The sequence below is a fragment of the Amborella trichopoda genome, chromosome 12 (genome assembly GCF_054954075.1).
Source record: "Amborella trichopoda isolate Santa Cruz 75 chromosome 12, AtrichopodaSantaCruz75HAP2 v2.0, whole genome shotgun sequence".
NCBI classification, from domain to species: domain Eukaryota; kingdom Viridiplantae; phylum Streptophyta; class Magnoliopsida; order Amborellales; family Amborellaceae; genus Amborella; species Amborella trichopoda.
This window is the reverse complement of record NC_142347.1, coordinates 30009777-30022530: the sequence shown is the minus strand read 5'-3', so window position 1 is coordinate 30022530 and position 12754 is coordinate 30009777. Positions and strand designations below refer to the sequence as shown.

The 12754-nt window shown below is 34.1% G+C and overlaps 1 long non-coding RNA gene across 1 annotated transcript; it reads right to left on the bottom strand.

Annotated features, from left to right (window-relative positions):
* Positions 1 to 10038: 10038 nt before the first annotated feature.
* Positions 10039 to 12331, bottom strand: LOC148779519 (uncharacterized). The gene is made up of 2 exons (XR_016046615.1): positions 11960 to 12331; positions 10039 to 10734 (listed from the first exon to the last, which is right to left on the bottom strand). It is a non-coding gene; the product is annotated as an uncharacterized LOC148779519 (long non-coding RNA).
* Positions 12332 to 12754: the final 423 nt, after the last annotated feature.

Sequence of the window (12754 nt, the reverse complement as noted above, 5' to 3'; positions counted from 1 at the left end):
TTCTCTACATATAAAGCTGGACAGCTTCTTGGGAAGTATGATTTTCTTATATGTTTCTTATCTAATAAATCTTGTATCTCTTTTTCACAAATCTCCAATAATCTACTATTCATCTGAATAGGTCTAGACTTTGTTGGAATTAGTCTTTCATTAAATCCTGGTTCGTAAGGTAATTCTTCCATATGTTGTTTTCGGTTCCAAAATGCATTAGGGATTTCAGCACAAACGTCTTTTTCTAGTTTTTCTTGAAATATTTTTATTTTGTTTTGAATACTCTAGGATTTTAATCTTTTCTCAATTGTCTTATAATTTTTCTCTTCTTTTAAAGAGAATAGAAATTTCACCTTTTTTTTTAATTGATTTTGAACCTGATTGATTTCCTTGATTTTTGGTTTATCAATAAATTCAAACTTTATTTTATGACCATCAATTTCATAATCTATACCTGTGTGATCTAATAGTTTTATTGGATACAATAGGTTAAAAATGGGTGTTCCAAGTATAACAGCTTGTGATAGTCCCTTTATCATTATGAATGGTAATATAAAACAAGGTCCATTATTGCAAACAGCTGCATCAAAAAGTTTATAATTAATCATCATTCTTTTACCATTAGCAGTATTTAATATTTGTGTAGTTTTGTCAAAATATTTAGAAGGGACATGGCCTTTATTAATACAATTTAAATATGCGCTTGAGTTTATTAAGGCGATAGTATGGAAGTTGAATTATTTATTAACTATGCCTGTAACATAAATGTACAATTTTTGTGATATAACTTTATCAATCAAGTTGACCTAAGTTAATGTCCCCAGATTTTTATTATTATTATGATTGTTTCAGTTGAGGGGATATTCAAATCTTCGAATTCATCTACAAGTGGGACATCAGGCTCATTTCCTCCTGTAATAGGAGTCTCTAACTGTTCAATTCTTATTTTAAGCTGTTTTATTTCTTATTTAATATTATCTATTTCATACTTCAATTCTTCCATAGTAGTGTCTTTGGAAGTTCCTCTTGATTTTTTTTTTTGTTTCATCATGCTTATGATATTTTTAAAGTCATAAGTGGGTTTTGTATAAGAATCCTTTTGTTCTATCATCTCATCATTGGGTTTTAATTTAGACATATAAGTGAGCAACAGGATCCTCTATTTTGTCAATAATATAGAGAATTATATTTTCTTCTTGGGTTAAGGTGTTTATTTCTAACCCGTTCATAAGACAAACTGATTTATAATAATCACATTAACAATCAATGTTATTCTCCAATTCTTCCTCACTAGAGGAGCTAGAATCGTCTATAATATTTATAGATTCTTTAGAAAATGAATCTGACTCTTCATCGGAAGTTAAGAGGACCTAACAGAGTTGCCTTTTAAAGACTTCATCAATGTGTAGTTTATTTATTTTCGTATTAGTTTTGCATTTGTTAGAAAGATGGCCAAATTTGCCACACTTTCTACAAATAATAGGTTTTCTTTTTAACCTAGGGGATCTATCCCTTTCTCCTTCTGTGACATGCTTTTTCTTTTTAAAAAAATTTCTTTTAAATCTTTAGATTTTTTCTTATATGTTTTAAAAGATCTTTTATCAATTTGAGTTTTTCGGAGTTTTGATTTTATAGATTCAAAACCAAATTGTTCATAAAAATCAAACCCAAATTGTTCATAAAAATCTCCTAACTCTTTTCTTCTAGTCAGATTTTGTTTTTCCAATTGTTTTCTAAGTTTAAGGTCAGTACAAATTTCTAGACCTATAGCACAAACTTCAACAGATAATTCTCCAATAGTATGAAGGTCATAATTTAATTTTCCATTATTTTTAGCTTTTAACTTATTTTTTACCTTTTTAGCAAATAATCTTGGAAGGCCAACAATAAATTGACCCTTCCAATAACCAGCGCTATAATCCTCAACTTTAAGGAGTCTAGAGGTGAAATTATCCTTATACCATTTGTAATAGAAAAGGGTAGGACATCTAAGATTTTGCAAAAGGTCTGACTGTCTTTGAGTCAAAATGCTAGTATTACCAATGAAATATAGAGCAATGGTATATATTAGAGTATTTACACCTGAACAGTTTGTATTTGATCTGGCTGTATTGCTCTAGTTGTGGTATACTACTTTTTAGTAGTCAAAATGTAACTGTGTCGGTAAGATAATTATCCCACCAACCTCTCAATTGTCCTGTAAATCCTACTATGATTGCTTTAGCCACATCTGAATCTTGATTTCCATTATTTATACTAGCAGTAGCATACATCATCATGTGTCTAAGCAGGGTAAGCATTTGATATTCACTCAGGGTATCAATATTCTATTGCCTTACCATCATACATGGCAAATCCCATTAGGATATCTTCTTTATGTTGAATGTCAATAGGTGAAGGCCTTGGGTAATACATTTTTTGTAGGAGTCGTAGGCTTCGTTTAAATCCATAGCCAACTTTGTTGATTTCAACAGGCTCATTTTTAGCTTGCTTAAAAACTTGTTCTAAATTTTCAATGTCTTGCTCAGAGCAGTCATTAGTAATATCTTCAATCATATTATTAGAAGTCTCAGGAATTTTTTCAAGGGTTTTTCTCTTTCCATCTATTTTTAGATTTCCTAGTCTAGAAATAACTTCATCAAGAAATTCTGAGCTCACAGGTTGCAATTTAAATCTATTATTAGGTAATTCAAGAGATAGTTTAAACACTAAAGGGGCAGTAGTTTTAACTTGGGTTGGTATAGGTTTAGATGAAGAGGGTTTATCAAAAGCTCCTTTTTTAGATACTAAATTCTCTATTATATCGGCTTGTTCTCCTATGGATTTAAGATAGAGGTTAGTGTAATTATTTTGTTCTATAAAAGATTTAAAACCTTTTGTAAGGGGCAGCAATAGTCCCTATGACATCTAGGATAATGTCTTCTGAAGGATGCCTTGATTTTATTTCACCTTTTGATGTTTTGTAATTATTATATATGTAATTTAGTGTGCCAATCTGAAGAGATTTTTTAACATATTTTTTGTTTATATATTCGAATGGAAAGGTTAACTTATGTTTTCTGACAAACCTTTATCCAAACCACCGAAAAAGAACATGTTTCCTTGAACCTTATTCATGGCTTCAATATATTTTTCTTTAATATATTGTTGTGATCTCTCCGTTCCTTTATTTAGGAACCATTCCCTAATTTCTTTATTATGATCTGAGTTAAAATCAGCTTCAATTTTTTCATAATTTAATTGAAATGTTTTAATCTCAATAACATTAACAATTTAGGGATCATATTCGACATCAAAAAATGTAGGTCCTGGTGATTCAGGTCTGAAGTTATCTGTTTTAGGGGTTTGAACATTATAGACAGGGTGCTGAACTTCTCCATCTCTTTTTAATTCTTGTAGCATAGCATTAATATGTTGATGCTCGTATTCCGTAAGAGGAATAGAAGACGTAGAACTTTTAGCAGGAATTCTAGGACCTTGGGAAGCAATATGAATTCTAGCACTCCTTTGAGGGTTAAATTGTATTTGGACTTCTCCAGTAGGGAATTCGACTATAGAATTCACATAAGAATTCTGTACAGGTGTCGAAGGGGTTTCATTTTGTAAGTTCCATTGTGCTGGTAGATTTACTTGACTCTATGTTATAGTGTTGGGAACTATCAAGTTTGATTTTTCCACGTTAGTTTGGAAATATAAGGTTTGTCCCCTTTTATCTATCTTTTTCATATAAGGGCATATAGTATTCATCACCTTATAGCAGATTCTATAAATGACAACAACATTTTGAGAACCAGTTTCCATATTAAATCCATTAGTTTTAAGATTATGGTCGGTTACAGAAACTGAGAAGTTTGGGTAACAATTAAAATATATCTGGCCTTCGCAAAGGCTAGATTCTACAATTCCTAATAAGGAATCAGAAAAATTTCTCTGTCTCATGTCTCTTAAGCAGAGAATGACTGAGTTATTAAGTCCAGTACGGATTAGAGGTTTAACCATAATTTGGACCAACCCTATGTGTAATAATTATATCCATTTTTTATATCTTCTTCTATTCTGTCTTTAGATAGAAGAGAGATTGTATTTTTAGATTCAAGGATAGACACAGTCTTCTCAACAGTTTTTATAGCATAATCATTCTTAAATTGGAAAGAGCATTTCTATAAATTTCTCAAGTAGTAACCTTGGGAATATTCCAAATTTGTATGCTTTTTTCTATATTAGATATGATTATTTCTTCATTATTCTTTATACTGCTTATATGAGAGCCTGGAGAGCTAACATTATTGCTTAAAGTTCGAGATCTACTCCTAAATAAGTTTGCCATTGAGTCAATAATGTAGTTACCTATTTCCTGTTTCACAGTCAATGGGAAAATAGCACTAGCGACTTACTCTCTATGTGTACGTGCTCAACCATGACTTAGGGCCACAGGATAAGGCGTACTGTCACTTACGACTCTAATAGTTTACTTATTTTGGATAGGTCAAAATCTAAGTAATAAGACTAGATAGTGTAACTTGGCTGTGATACCATTCAATACACACAATTATGCATAGTTTTAATGTCTAGACAAAACGACCCTCAATAACAATAATATGACAATAAGCATGCAACAAGACAGCAATGAGATAGACTAATTAATAACAAACCATATCACATAAGAGACTCTTATAGTTTTAATACAAACCACAAACTTACTTGCATAACCAAACACTAACATTTCGCAGATGCAAAAGCTAGTAAACAGCTTCAGTTGTTCCGGAATGTAGTCTGGAACTTCCTTTAAGAAGCAATCACACGTGTACAAGACTCTCTTAAACAAAACAAGACTAAAACTAGATACTAGAATCAGAGACTAGATCTTGCAAAGAAAACTCCCTAAAATTTTTCGATGCCTGAGAATAAGGCATTCCTCTCTATTTATAGACAAAAGGTCGGACTTCAAAATTTTATTTTGGAGTCCGAAAAGATGATGTGACATAGCAACCTTCGATTATTTTTCTTAGTAACCTTGCCAACGCTACCATACCTTCAATTATTGTCCTTGCTACAGTGGTCTTGTCATATCTTGCCGACACTATATTAACTTGTTTTGTTTGTTATAGTTTCTCTACAGTTTTGCCTTTGTCGGTGGAGAGTATGATCATGCTTATGTTATTTTATTAGGCCTTCGTGTCCTGGATTATTTTGGAATCGGGTTAGCCCATTATGGATTTCTTCTGATAGAAGTGAGTACTCCATAGGAGTCATCTCCATTGTCTTCAGCATGGTCTTCAGCATGGCCTTCCTCCTTATCTTTTGAGGAGGATATGGACATATCGTCTAGCTCTTAATCATTTAGAGCTAATAATATTTGTCGTTTGGATATTTCTGGATTATGCTGTTTTAAGAGCTTAAAGTAGTCTTCAATTTTATTAGAATGTGGGAGGTCCCTATGAGCTTGTTTAAGCTTTTCTATTGTTATATTTTGTGGTTGGAGATAATTATCATTGAAAGAATCCCAACATTTTATCATAATTCTCCTTTCCAGATAAGGAAGATAGTTCCATTCATGATTATTAGGGGTTATGAAATATTCTCATCTTAGGCTTCAAGGGATTTCATAAATTGTTGTAAAATGCATGCGTAAGTCCACCTCATTTATTACTCTATTAGAGGTCTGAAAGAGCTCATATGATTCTATTAGGTGTTTTGGGTAGATATATGGAGTAGGTCCCCGCATCAATATCCACCTCTGAAACCATTGAGGGAATACAATTATTTTAGTGTTTAATCTAAATTGTAAAAACCAACTATATGTCCTCATAGAATTTTGGAATAATAAGACTACATCTCATGCTTTTATGTAGTCATAATAATTTATAAGTCTTGACTTTTAAGGTTTCTGATAGGTATTATGCCTCAGGGGATCAAGACCCCATTGTTCGAATGTAAAGATCTTTAAGATCTTAAATTTTGAATATCCAATAATTTGATTATTTCGATTATAATGGAAGATTCTTATTGACACATAGTTGGTTTTTACAAGATGTTTTGAATGTAGCCTTATTATTCCAAAATTCTATGAGGAAACATAGTTGATTTTTACAATTTAGATTAAACACTAAGATAAGTGTATTCCCTCAATGGTTTAAGAGGTGGATATTGATGTGGGGACCTACTCCATATATCTACCCAGAATACCTAACAGAATCATATGAGCTCTTGCAAGCCTCTAATAGAGGAATAAATGAGGTGGACTTATGCATACATTTTACAGCAATTTATGAAATCCATTGGATCTTAAGATGGGTTCATAACCCCTAATAATAATAATAATAAATGGAACTATCTTCCTTAATTGGAAAGGAGAATTATGATAAAATGGTGGGATTCTTTCAATGATAATTATCTCCAACCACAAAATATAACAATAGAAAAGCTTAAACAAGGTAATAGGGACCTCCCACAACCTAATAAATTTGAAGACTACTTTAAGCTCTTAAAAGAGCATAATCCAGAATTATCCAATAAAGAAATCAGACGACAAATATTATTAGCTTTAAACAATGAAGAGCTAGACGATATGTCCATATCCTCCTCAAAAGACAAGGAGGAAGACCATACTAAAGATAATGGAGATGACTCCTATGGAGTACTCGCTCCTATCAGAAGAAATCCAAAATGGACTGACCCAACTCCAAAATAATCCAGGACACGAAGGCCCAATAAAATGACATAAGCATGATCGTACTCTCCACCGACAAAGGCAAAACTGTAGCGAAACTATAACAGATACGATAAGTTACTGTAGTGTCGGCAAGACATGACAAGACCACTGTAGCAAGGACAATAATTGAAGGTATTATAGCATTGACAAGGTTACTATAGCAATGCCAATAATCGAAGGTTGCTGGGTCACATCATCTTTTCAGACTCCAAAATAAAATTTTGAAGTCCGATCTTTTGTCGATAAATAGAGAGGAAAACCTTATTCTCAGGCATCAAAGAATTTTAGGGAGTTTCTCTACAAGATCTAGTCTCTGGTTCTAGTATCTGGTTTTAGTCTTGTTTTGTTTGAGAGAGTCTTGTACATGTGTGATTGCTTCTTAAAGGAAGTTCTAGACTACATTCTGGAACAACTGAAGTTGTTTACTAGCTTTTGCATCTACAAAATGTAAGTGTTTTGTTATGCAAGTAAAGTTTGTGGTTTGTATTAAAACTATAAAAGTCTCTTATGTGATATGGTTTGTTATTAATTAGTCTATCTCATTGTTGTCTTGTTGCATGCTTATTGTCATATTATTGTTATTGGGTGTCGTTTTGTCTAGACATTAAAACTGTGTATAACTGTGTGTGTGGAATGGTATCAGAGCCAAGTTTTATTATCTACTTTTATTAGTTAAATTTTGATCTATCCAAAATAAGTAAACTATTAAAGTCATAAGTGACAGTATGCCTTATCCTGTAGAACTCTAAGTCATGGTTGAGCACGTATGCCCAAAGAGTAAGTCGCCAATGTTATTTTCCCATTGATTGTGAAACAGGAAATAGGTAACTGCGTTATTGACTCAATGGCAAACTTATTTAGGAGTAGATCTCAAGCTTTAAGCAATAATGCTAACTCTTCAAGCTCTCATATAAGTAGTATAAATAATACTGAAGCAATAAGCATATCTAATATAGAAAAAAGCATACATAATTGGAATATTCCCAAGGTTCCTACTTGCAAAATTTATAGAAAATGTTCTTTCCAATTTAAAAGTGATTACGCTATAAAAACTATTGAGAAGATTGTGTCTATCCTTGAATCTCAAAATACAAATCATGTTCTATCTAAAGACAGAATAGAAGAATATATAAAAAAGGGATATAATTATTTACACATTGGGTTGGTCCAAATTGCGGTTAAACCTCTAATCCGTACTAGACTTAATAACTCAGTCCTTCTCTGCTTAAGAGATGTGAGACATAGGAAAATTTCTGATTCCTTATTAGGAATTGTAGAATCCAGTCTTTGCGAAGGCTCGATATATTTTAATTGCTACCCAAATTTCTTAGTTTCTTTAAGTGACTCTAATCTTCTAAAGGTCTTAACTTTAAATCTTAAAAACTGATGAATTTAATATGAAAACTGGTTCCCAAACTGTTCTTATCATTTATAGAATTTGCTATAAGGTGATGAATTCTATATGTACTGATGTGAAAAAGATGGATTAAAGGGGACAAACCGTATATTTCCAAACTAACGTGGAAAAATCAAACTTGATAGTTCCCAAGACTATAACATGGAGTCAAATAAATCTGCCAGCACAATGGAACTTACAAAATAAAACCTCTTAGAGGCCGGTACAGAATTCTAATGTGAATTCTATAGTCGAATTCCCTAGTGGAGAAGTCCAAATACAATTTAACCGTCATGTGTCTAAGCAGGGTAATCATTTGATATTCACTCAGGGTATCAAGATTCCATTCTACTATTGCCTTACCATCATACATGACGGATCCCATTAGGATATCTTCTTCATGTTGAATGTCAACTGGTGAAAGCCTTGGGTAACACATTTTTGTAGGAGCCGTAGGCCTGGTTTTAATTCCATAACCAACTTTGTTGATTTCAACATGCTCATTTTTAGCTTGCTTAAAAACTTGTTCTAAACTTTCAATGTCTTGCTCAGTGCAGTCATTAGTAATATCTTCAATCATATTATTAGAAGTCTCAAAAAGTTTTTCAAGGGTTTTTGTTTTTTCATCTAACATTATTAGTCAGGCAGAGAGGACAAATTCATATGGAACAACTTCAAAGAAGGGGCTATGTTGCTTCTTTTTTTTTTTTAAAAAAAAGTTTGTTGTTAAACTATTGGCATTATTAATGTAGGTTTTATGCCATTCACTCAAAAAAAAGATATAGGTTATTTGCCATTGTACTCTTTTCACTTCTTTTTGGGTTGTGAGGTGATATGTAAGGTGATTGGGTACAAGGAACGAACTATTATTTGATAATGGGCAGGACTACTAAACTTTATATGAACAATTTTGTTATTGAATGGACTACCCCATTTGGCAGGTAGTTGATGAATTGTATGTAATATTATAGTTATCAAATGCAATGTATTATCACTATGGAAATAATTTGTCAACCTGTTTCTTGAAACGTTTTTAGATGAGTAGAATGTATTTCAAATTGTTATCAGATGCTATATATTATCACTAGAGCCCGTCTCGCTAATTGTGAGTCTTTCAATTTGTTAAGTGTACAACCTCATGGTCAAGATGATTAACTATAGGGTTTTGATATCTGAACAACCTTTCAGATAGATTTTTCAAGCTCTCCTTACTTCTACAATATAAGGTTCGCACCTTATATAAACTTTTTCCTGCTCTTGGCTGCTAAACTATAAGCCTAAGCTACATGAATTTCTCTGGCTAAAATGAGCAAAGAGTTTTAGATGCATTTTTCAGCAAATTTCCATGCTCATTTCATTGAGATCACCCACATATCCCTCAAAGGTGGTATGCTTGGATCCTCCTTTTGATCAGACTACCATCCTCATCAAAAAAAGAAAAAGAAAAAGGATTCACAGGCATTCTGTTAAGTGTCTAAAAATATAATGTCCCAAGATCGAATGGAAATTAACCCGTATTTGGAAAGTGAAACTAAGTGCTTATAATGTCCGGTATTCTTCGCCGAGAACATTCTAGTGATTCTGTATTGAATCCTAAAATTTTAGATCAAACAAATACTCTCAAGTAGATTTTCGACCCAATGTATAGCGCACTTGTTCATCTCAAACAGTCGCTACTGGCAATAGTAAAACAACCACAAAATATGTTTTGGGTAGTTTCTGAAGTCGCCTAAATTGCACAAGATCACAAGTTTCTCATAAGAATCAAGGTGATGAAAGACTCCAAATGCACTGCTTTGGAATGGCTTACAAATCAAATGAAGTCTAATAACTTCTAGTTTAAGCATCCTTTTTGGATCTTTATAGAAATCTTACTCAAATAAGAGTCCCATGACTTAAAAAGAGTTCGCAAATATTGAAACCAAATGCACAAAAGGAGGAGCACAAATTTCATAATTCTTTTATCATTAGCATCCCTCTTTGGGGCTTTGGGGAGTCAAAAAGTAGTAGCAAATACACAGTATCACTCTATATGTTACACAAAGCACATAGAGAGTGAGAAACAATCAAGAATATTGTACCTACAAACTATGAACGCATTAAAGATTAAGAACAAGCAAACCCCCAACATCAGAGACCTCATGTAACCTCTCCTCATTCTCTAGCTTAAGAATAAGTAAACACCGCCATCCTAAAATGGATGGTGGTGGCTCTCTCCCTCTATAACTCTCTATTTGTATCTGTCTCAAGGTTTCCAAGGAGTAGGAGGTGACGGGGGAGTAGGGAACATGGGTGGCACCGCAGAGAAGATGATATTCTTGTTGATGGAATGTGACTCACCGAAGAGAGCAACCAAAGCAGTATTGCTCAGCAAGAGTGGGCTCGGTGTAATTGTAGTTTCCTCTTACATCTTTGAAACCATCGTGCTTGTCAGGTCCTTCCACCATTGCCCCCACAAGTGTATTTGGGTTAGGCTTGGGAGTGTCCCTCCTCATTTCCACCCACCCTTGCAAGAGTACTTGATATTGTTCTTAGGTATTGAAGCTGCTCTATGGTGCATATGTTTTGGGTTGTGGTTTCCGAAACCCACAATATAGCTCATCTTTCACGGGTTCTTGCCTAGAATGTAATCAATCTGCAACATGGAAAGTGGTTAAACATTAGTATGAGTAATTTTTAGTATTCATCAACTAAAAAGCTTCTCTCTTTCTCTGAAATTGTAAAGTTAAGCATGCATGTGCAAGAAGAGTTTTGGATCTCATGGGGAAGCACATGTGCCACCACACTCGCTCCGTAAGAAGGTTTTAAATTCTCCCAAAAATATTTAGCTTACCCCAAAATTAAGCTTGCATGTATAAGAACAATACTAAGATGGGTCACTCCTAGGATTGGAGTGTGTTGTGTTGTACCTACACTAGCAATGAAATGCTTTTTTCGAGTTCTTTTATTTATTATAAGAAAAATTATGGGCATGCTTCCCGAACATTGTATCCAAACAAGAACACTACAAATTTGGCTAAATTTTGCACGATCTGACATTTGGGATTTAACCCTCATGTGTTTCAGTTTTATGTTTGTGTACCTAGTTGAACCAAAGTATTTTTTTTTTTTTGGCCCTGAGATTTATCTTTTATATATCAAATGATAGATAACTTACTCAGCAATCATTGAGTAAATTGATTTATCTAATGAAAAAAAATTATTATGTGATAGTACCTGGGTTCTTGCAAAATTGCGTAGAAAACCAATTTGGCATTCTTTTTTATTTGTTTTAACACTAAATAAGTGGCATGGTGTGCTGTAACAATATCTGCTGCTTGTGGGAAATGGACCTAATTTTGTCTTAAACATGTAAATAAGGAATTATCAACGTTTCACCAAATTATCATAACACAACAAAAAAAACTCTCCCAAATCTAATGATATCAGATAAAATATTTCAAGCAAACAAACAAAAAACCCACATTCCAGAATATATAACATGCAGCTTCGATGAATTCATTATTTCTCTCTCTAATGTATATGATCCAATTTTTCGATTTCGCATTCAATATTAGGATGATCAGTCAAGAAACCCACCTCAACCTCAAAAAACAACAGCAACCACTCTCCCTCTCTATTGCTCACATGAAACACAGATCCAAACGAGAAACTATCTCATCCAAAACAGAGATGCAAAAGCATTTGACGCATTTGTATCTCACCCAATACAGAGATGCATGTGGTCCTCATGGTTTTGTCTAAAAATCCCAATAAACCAGAAATCGACGGAAATTGTAGTCAACGGATTGTATTTGGCTGAGTCAAATAGAGAGAGAGAGAGAGAGAGAGAGAGAGAGAGAGAGAGAGAGAGAGAGAACCTTTAGAGATGGGGTGGGCTACAGTTGGGAGGCCAGCCAAGGTTTTCTGAATGAGCGAGAGGGCTTCAATAGTTGCTAATGGTGAGGAACGAGAGGGCTTCTATTTCTGTGTGGGCTCAGAGGGCTTCAATAGTTGCTAAAAAGAGAGAGATGCCCAGGCTCAGGGGCTTCAATGGATGTATATAGACAAAGAGAGGGGGATGCATTGCTGATACTGTAGCTACAGAGAGAGAGGTGTTCATCCCTCTGTGTGAGCTGAGAGGGCTTCAATGGCTGATAAAGAGAGAGAGGAGATGCCCAAGCCCAGGGGCTTCGATGGCTACTGCATCGCTGCCATCGCGTCCATCTCTACTACTGCATCGCGTCCATTGCTACTGCTGAACATAGAGAGAGGGAGGTCTGCGAAGAGAGAGAGAGAGGGAGGTCTGCGAAGAGAGAGAGAGAGGTTCGTGAAGAGAGAGAGAATAGGAGAGAGAGGCTAACATTAATCATGTGTCAGCGCCCCATTGAAAAAAGAGAGCGGGCGGCTAAGCCATCCTGACCATCGATTTCGAATTTTTTGATCACGACCATTTGGCGTAGCTCAATGGGGTGCGCGAGGGGGCTAACCTCAGTTTTTCCCATAGATATATATATATATATATGTATATGTGTGTGTGTGTGTGCAATGCCTGTGGGCGAAAATGAATAGTGTCTTCACCCATAAGCTCATCACCATCCAAAAAAAGGGCAAAAATGAATAGTGTCTTTGCCCATAGGCTCATCACCATCCAAAAAAATTGAGCGACGTGCATT